We start from the raw sequence: 7,184 nt of genomic DNA, 5'->3' as shown, positions 1-7,184 counted from the left end.
CTTTCACATTCTCCTATCCATTATCTGAAGGAAAATGGAACAAAGTTGAGCCAGTTTTCCTTTCCTTTTGAATGCTTAGGTTGAATTCTCTGAAAACTTGTATGCATTTAAAGGGAGGTTAGACCCAAGCCCCTGTAATATCAAGGTGGGTTTAAAGTAACAGTTGTCAGTATTTAAACGTTTCCTTCCAGGAACGGAAAGCAATGAACCCAACTCCACACCCCTCAGAGAAATTGATTTATTATCAGCATAAATTCTTGGCTTTGCCAGTATTGAATTTCAAATTATTAAATAAGCAACATAACAGTTAGATGCTTTGTACAGAAAATGTATAGGGCAATAGAAAAAGTGAGCCATTTGGTATGACCCATGCTAGTTTACAAAATGTGTGATCTACATGAAATAAATAGGAATGGAAAAGTAAATGTACTATGCATATGGAGTTAAATTATGTTTGTCTGTGTGTGTGAGGGTAATACACCAATTATTAAGTATCTTTTACCAAATACCTACTTTTCTAAAGTTGAACATATCTATGCATTTGATTTTTCTCAATTTTTATAGAAAAAAATGATATTGTATTGTCTTATTTTTTCAAGCAACTGAAAATCCAAGCGAAAGAAAATGTTCCCTTCTTACAATGGATGCACACCAAAATTACAAGTATTTACAAAGCAACTATCCATGAAAACAAGCTGAAGACTAGCAGAAAAGATTTTCCTCAGCTAAAGATATAAAAGAGGAACCACAACTAGAAGTGTGGGAGAAGACGACCCACACCCCTGGATAGGCAATGCTTAAATGAGAGGAATCACAATTGCAGAGGTCCTTCACAAGGAATGGTGAGTCTCAACCCCACATCAGGCTCCCCAGTCCAGTGTTCCTGCACAGGGAAGAAGAGCCCCTAGAACATTTGGCTTTAAAAGACAGTGGGGCTTGCATGTGGGAGAGACAGAGGACTATATGACACAGACACTCTGCTTTTAAAAGGCATGAATAAAATCTCACATGTACTGAATCCCAGCACAGAGGAAACAATTTGAAAGGAGTCTGGGTCAGACCCATTAGTTGACCTTGGAGAACGACTTGGAGAGGCAAGAAGCTACTAGGACTCCCACTGGAGACATAAACACTAGTGGCAGACATTTTTGGAAGCTTGTTCTACCATGAGGACACTGGTGCTGACAAAGCAACTTTTTTTTCTTTTTTTTTTTGTCTGCGTTTGATCTTCCTTGCTGTGCGTGGGCTTTTCTCTAGTTGAAGCGGACAGGGGCTACTCTTCATTGCGGTGTGCAGGCTTTTCATTGTGGTGGCTTCTCTTGTTGAGGAGCATGGGGTCTAGGCGTGTGGGCTTCAGTAGCTGTGGCACGTGGGCTCAGTAGTTGTGGCACACGGGCTTCGTTGCTGTGCAGCATGTAGGATCTTCCTGGACCAAGGCTCAAACCCACGTCCCCTGTATTGGCAGGCGGATTCTTAACCACTGCGCCACCAGGGAAGCCCCAACAGCATCCTATAAAAGAGTTTATCTGGGGGGATAGTGTCTTCCTTTTCATCAGTGTTTCCAAAAGTAACATTCTAGCAGCACTACAGTTGTCCAAAGTGTTACCATTAAGGGAAATTGGGGGAAGGGTACATGGGATCTTGCTGGATTATTTCTTAAAACTGCATGTGACTCCACACTTAAACAAATAGCAGCGGCATCAACTACCATTTATTCATTCAACAGAATTTCTGTTGAACATCTTTTCTGCTGGGGACACAGCAAACCACACAGACAAAACCCTGCCCTCATGGAGCTGGCTCTCTACTGGGGGTTGCCTCATCCAAAGCTTCACTGGATCAGGATGCTTGTAATTCAAGTTATAAAATACATGCTGATTATGTAAATGTTGATTACAAATTCTGGTCCCCCACAAGGTAGGTCTGATCAGGTTTCCTGGGTTACATGACAAGGCTCGTCGTATTTGTGAAGATCAAGCCTTTTCCCCACGTGGTAAATAAGTGAGTCAGCTCCACTCTGATGTTTAAAATACCTGTAAAAGGTAAAAACTGCTCTATTCAACCCATGCTTGGAAGATCTAATCCCCTTCTCTTTCATGCTTCTTTGCAACAGGCCAGTGAGAGCGTCCAAGTAGAAAACTGCGAACACAGTCATTGTCACGGAGATGATGAGGCTGTGATGAATCGCAAATCCCAGCCAGTTGCTCCCAAAGAGGGAGGCTCCTCCCAGCCCTTGCAGCGCCCTCTAGATCCAAGACAACCGGGAGGAAAATGCAGCTAGCAGAAAGAACGCAGCAGCCCCTGAAGCGCTGAGGCCCCTTCCTTTCCTTTCTGCCCCAGCTCCAGGATTTCCTCCATCATGGCCTCTAACCGCTCGTCCATTGAGACCTACGAATACCTGCTGCCCAAAGGGAGCCATGCGGTGGACTCTCGGGCACCCCCTTCACCTGCGCCCCTCAGGATATCCCTGGCAGTCCTCATGATGCTGATGATCGTGGTGGGGTTCCTCAGCAACACCGTGGTCTGCATCATCATGTACCAGAGGCCGGCCATGCACTCCACCATCACCCTGCTGCTGGCCACGCTGGCCTTCTCGTACATCATACTGTCCTTGTGCTTCATGCCCTTCACCATCGTAACCCTTATCACTGTCTCCTGGCACTTTGGGGACTCCTTCTGCAGTCTCTCTGCTGCGCTCTACTGGTCCTTCATCCTGGAGGGCGTGGCCATCCTACTCATCAGCGTGGACCACTTCCTCATCATCGTCCAGCATCAGGAAAGGCTGAACCCCCACAGGGCCAAGGTGATCACCGCCGTGTCCTGGGCTCTGTACTTCTGTGTCTCAACCCTGTCGCTGGGCGACTGGCCTCAGGTGGAGGTGCCAGCGCGGGCCCCACAATGCATGCTGGGTTACACCGAGTTGCTGGCCGGCCGCGCCTAAGTGCTGACGCTGGTGGGGGCCGCCTTCTTCGCGACCTTTGCCGTGATGCTCAGCTCCTACCTGGGCATACTGCACACAGTGTGCAAGGACGCCGTGCACGTGCACAACAAGTCCAACAGCCTGGACCTGCAGCTGCCGACCCACACTGGCCTGCAGTGGCTCCAGCGGCAGCAGCAGGTCAGCCTGGACCTGAGCTTCAAAACCAAGGCCTTCACCACCATCCTGATCCTCTTCGTGGGCTTCTCGCTGTGCTGGCTGCCGCACTCTGTCTACAGCCTGCTGTCCTGTGTTCAGCTGGAGGTTCTACTGTGGACACTCATTCTACACCACCAGCCTCTGCGTCCTAGAGCTCAGCTACCTCAAGTCCGTCTTCAACCGCATCATCTACTGCTGGCGAATCAAGAAGTTCTCTGAGGCCTGTCTGGAGCTGCTGCCTCAGACCTTCCAGATCCTCCCCAAAGTGCCTGAGCGGATCCAGAGGAGAATCCAGCCAAGCACCATCTACGCATGCACCGAAAACCAGTACCCTGTGTAGGGGAGGGGCGGTTAGCCCCACACCCCCATTCCCTGCTGCCCCCCACTCAGCTTCCTGGGACCTCCGTGCAGTCAGCACTTGGTAGGGCCTCTTAAGTACCAAGGGACTTATTTTTTACCAGGTGAGCTTCTTCTCCCAAGTTTGCACCATGAATTATTTTTGTTTCTCGCTGAGGGTCTGATGGAAACTGGATGGTCAAGAAAAAAGGGGAAAGGGGTGGGTGATGAAGGAGTTGGGTCAAACCTTAGGGAGGCGAGGGGATCAGGGAGGGAGGTTGGCTGTGGGGCAGGAGGAAGGCTCTATCTAAAGAGTTCCCTCAAGACCTGCCTCGGAGGCACCCATTGTGCCATGTTCTGATGTGAGAGATCCAAGTAGGTTCATCGCTGGGTCATCAATCACTACTGGGCACCAGCATTCTTCAGAGGCGTTTGTGTCTGTGGCATATGTTGTGGAAACTTGCAAGGTTCTTTACATTGGTCAGATGTGCATTTCGGATGATGCCAAATCACGCTTTCTATAAACCAATGTCACATGGGAAGTAGAGGAGCCCCTGGGCTTTTCAGCTCCCCATGTGACACATGGGAGGCCTTGGTGGATTGAAGCCCAGAGAATGTTCGGGGGCAGCTCAACTGAAACGATAAGACCACCCCAGTTCACATCCTCAACCCTCCTCCGTGAACTAGCCCACCCGGCCCCTCACCCTGAAGCTTGTCACCTCCCTGCCTGCCGTGACAGCTCCCACCCCTTCTCTCTTTCTCACTTCTGGCCCCCAGCGCCCCCCTTCACATTTGATCTGTCCCTATGAGCAGGAACCACACTTCTTTTCCTGTGATTCATCTTTTCAGCAAGTACTTGTAGTGACTTGTTTTCAGTCTCAGAAGGGGTCTGGGGCTTTGTTTACATGTTTCTTTCCACACTCTGCGGATGCCACATCATCCTGTCACAGGACCTGTGGCGGGGACACAAGTCCCTACCTCTGCCACCCATTGTTTGGCTGCCCCTATTGACCTCTGTGTTCCTCTACCTCACTCAGGGCTGCAGGAGTCTGACCACTGCCATCTGGGTCCTGTCCAGGGACCTTGGTCCCCCAGCCCAAGCAGGATTGGGATCCCAGGAGGGCAGTTGCCTAGAGGGGAGGGGACCCTTCAGCTTGTTCTGTACATGTGGCCTCTAACCCAGGGCCCCCTTTACCACCGGGAGCTTCTGATGCTGCAGGCGACTTTCCTGAGTTCAAAGTATGTGGTTGAGTCGATGGAGCTCTCTTTACAGTCTCAGATTCTCATGAAAGTCCAGCAGTGAGGTGGAGTCCCTGCCCACTGGGTTGTTCAGGACTCAGGCTCCACCCAGGGCATCATCCTCATCTTTCTGGTCAGTCCAGGTTACAGCCAGGTCTGTGTCCTGGCTCCTCAGGATACAAAAGTGTGGAGGAGGGTGGGATAAGGCATATCTACACTCCCTTGGTCTTTCCTGGTCTTCTCTGGTCCAGAGCCCAGTAACATGATCACACCAGCTGCAAAGGAGGCTGGGAGATCAAAAGGCAGTTTTGGAGTCTTCCCTCTAGCTTATTAGTGCCAGAAACTTACCAGCCCACCAGAGGGCTGGAACTAGCCCCACAACCCCCTGGGCCATGAAGTCAACTGCCTCAGGACTTGACTCCACCCTCAGGTGGGCTAGCAGCAACCCCAGGACACCCCAAGCTATGCAAACACCCATGCTGGGACTTGGCCCCATGCACAAACTGGCTGGCAGCCACCACATGAATCAGGGCCTGGCAGCCAACCGGGCCAATGGCCAGCTCCACCTACCAGAGCACCCACAGTAGTCAGTCCTCCCACAAGAGAAGGGCCCATGCAGTTCACATAAGGGGCACACCTGGATAATAGCTCTGGTGATCAGAGGGCAGTGTGCTGCTAGGCCACATAAGGAATCTCCCACATAAAACCACTTCTCCAAGATCAAGAAACTTAACTGAATTACCTAATACATAGAAATAAACACAGAGAATTAAGCAAAATGAGGATACAAAGGAATATTTTCCAAAAGGAGGAATAGGACAAAACCTCAGAAGAACTAAAAGAAGTGTAGATAAGCAATTTAAAAGAGTTCAAGGTAATGATCATAAAGATGCTTGCCAAACCCAAGAGAAGAAAGGATGAACAGAGTGAAAATTTCAACAAAGAGTTAGAAAATTTAAAGAAGAACCAAACAGATCTGATGAATAGAAAAACTGAAATAAAAAATACACTAGAAGGAATCAGCAGTAGATTAGATGATTCAGAAGAACAGATCAGCAAACTTGAAGCATAGTATAAATCATCCAAGCTGAATAGAAAAAAAGAAAAAATAATTTTTAAAAGTAAGGATATTTTAAGGGGCCTCTGGAGCAACATCAAGTGTACTAACATTCACATTATAAAGGTCCCAGAAAGAGAAGAGGGAGAGAAGCGGAAGAGAATTTATTTGAAGACATAATAGCTGAAAACTTCCTTAGTCTGGGGAGGAAAACAGAATTCCAGATCCAGGAAGCACAGAGAGTCCCCCTACAAATGAAACTAAAGAGTTCTACATCAAGACACATCAAAACTAAAATGGCAAAGATAAAGAGAGAATCTTAAGTGCAGCAAGAGAAAAACAACTAGTTATGTACAAGGGAACTCCCATAAGACTCTCAACTGACTTTTCAGCAGAAACTTTGCAGGCCAGAAGGGAATGATATGATATATTCAAAGTGATGAAAGGAAAACTCCTACAACTAAAAATATTCTACCTAGCAAGCCTATCATTCACATTTGAAAGAGAGAAAATTGTTTTACAGAAAGCAAAATCTAAAAGGCCTCAGCACAGCTAAACCAGCTTTACAGGCAATGTTAAAGAGAATTCTCTAAGCAGAAAAGACCGCAGCTAGAAATATAAAAATATGACAGAAACAATAATAGGTAAAGAAAAACATACAGTAAACATAGTAGAGAAATGTAGTAAAATTATCCATATCTGCTACCATCTATCAATTATATGTTTTTTGTATTAAAGTGTACACAAAATAAAAAAAATATTATGTCAAAAAATTAAACTTTGGGAGAGGGAGAGAAATGCATGGTTGTTAGAATGAACTCAAATTTAAGATTATATCAACTTAAAATAATCATATGTATAGGTATATGTAGATATATATTTGGTATATATGAACCTTATGATAACGACAAACAAAAACCTATAATAGGTACACACACACACAAAAAGGGGAAAGAATCTAAACATAGCATTAGTTATTAAATTACAAAGGAAGACAGCAAAACAAGAAAAAAAGGAATAAAAAGAACTACAAAAACAACCAGAAAACAATTAACAAAATGCTAATAAGTACATACCTATACTTACTTTGCAATCTCTTTATTTTTTTTTTTAATTTTTATTGGTGTATAGTTGATTTACAATGTCGTGTTAGTTTCAGGTGTACAGCAAAGTGAATCAGTTATACATATACATATGTCCACTCTTTTTTAGAATCTTTTCCAATACAGGCCATTACATAATATTAAGTAGAGTTCCCTGTGCTATACAGTAGGTCCTTATTAGTTATCTGTTTTATGTACAGTAGTGTGTATATGTCAACCTTAATCTTCGAATTCATTCCCCCTCCCTTTATCCCCTGGTAACCATAAGTTTGTTTTCTACATCTGCAACTCTATTTCTGTTTTGTAGATAAGT

The 7,184-nt window shown here is 45.8% G+C and overlaps 1 pseudogene; it reads left to right on the top strand.

Moving 5' to 3' along the window:
- The first annotated feature begins 2,359 nt into the window (after nucleotides 1-2,359).
- Nucleotides 2,360-3,476, top strand: LOC136127523 (probable G-protein coupled receptor 45; annotated as a pseudogene).
- The last annotated feature ends 3,708 nt before the right edge of the window (nucleotides 3,477-7,184 follow it).

This window comes from Phocoena phocoena, chromosome 8, assembly GCF_963924675.1.
Source record: "Phocoena phocoena chromosome 8, mPhoPho1.1, whole genome shotgun sequence".
NCBI lineage: Eukaryota > Metazoa > Chordata > Mammalia > Artiodactyla > Phocoenidae > Phocoena > Phocoena phocoena.
Note: the sequence above shows the minus strand (reverse complement) of the source record. Positions and strands in the feature narration are given on the sequence as shown.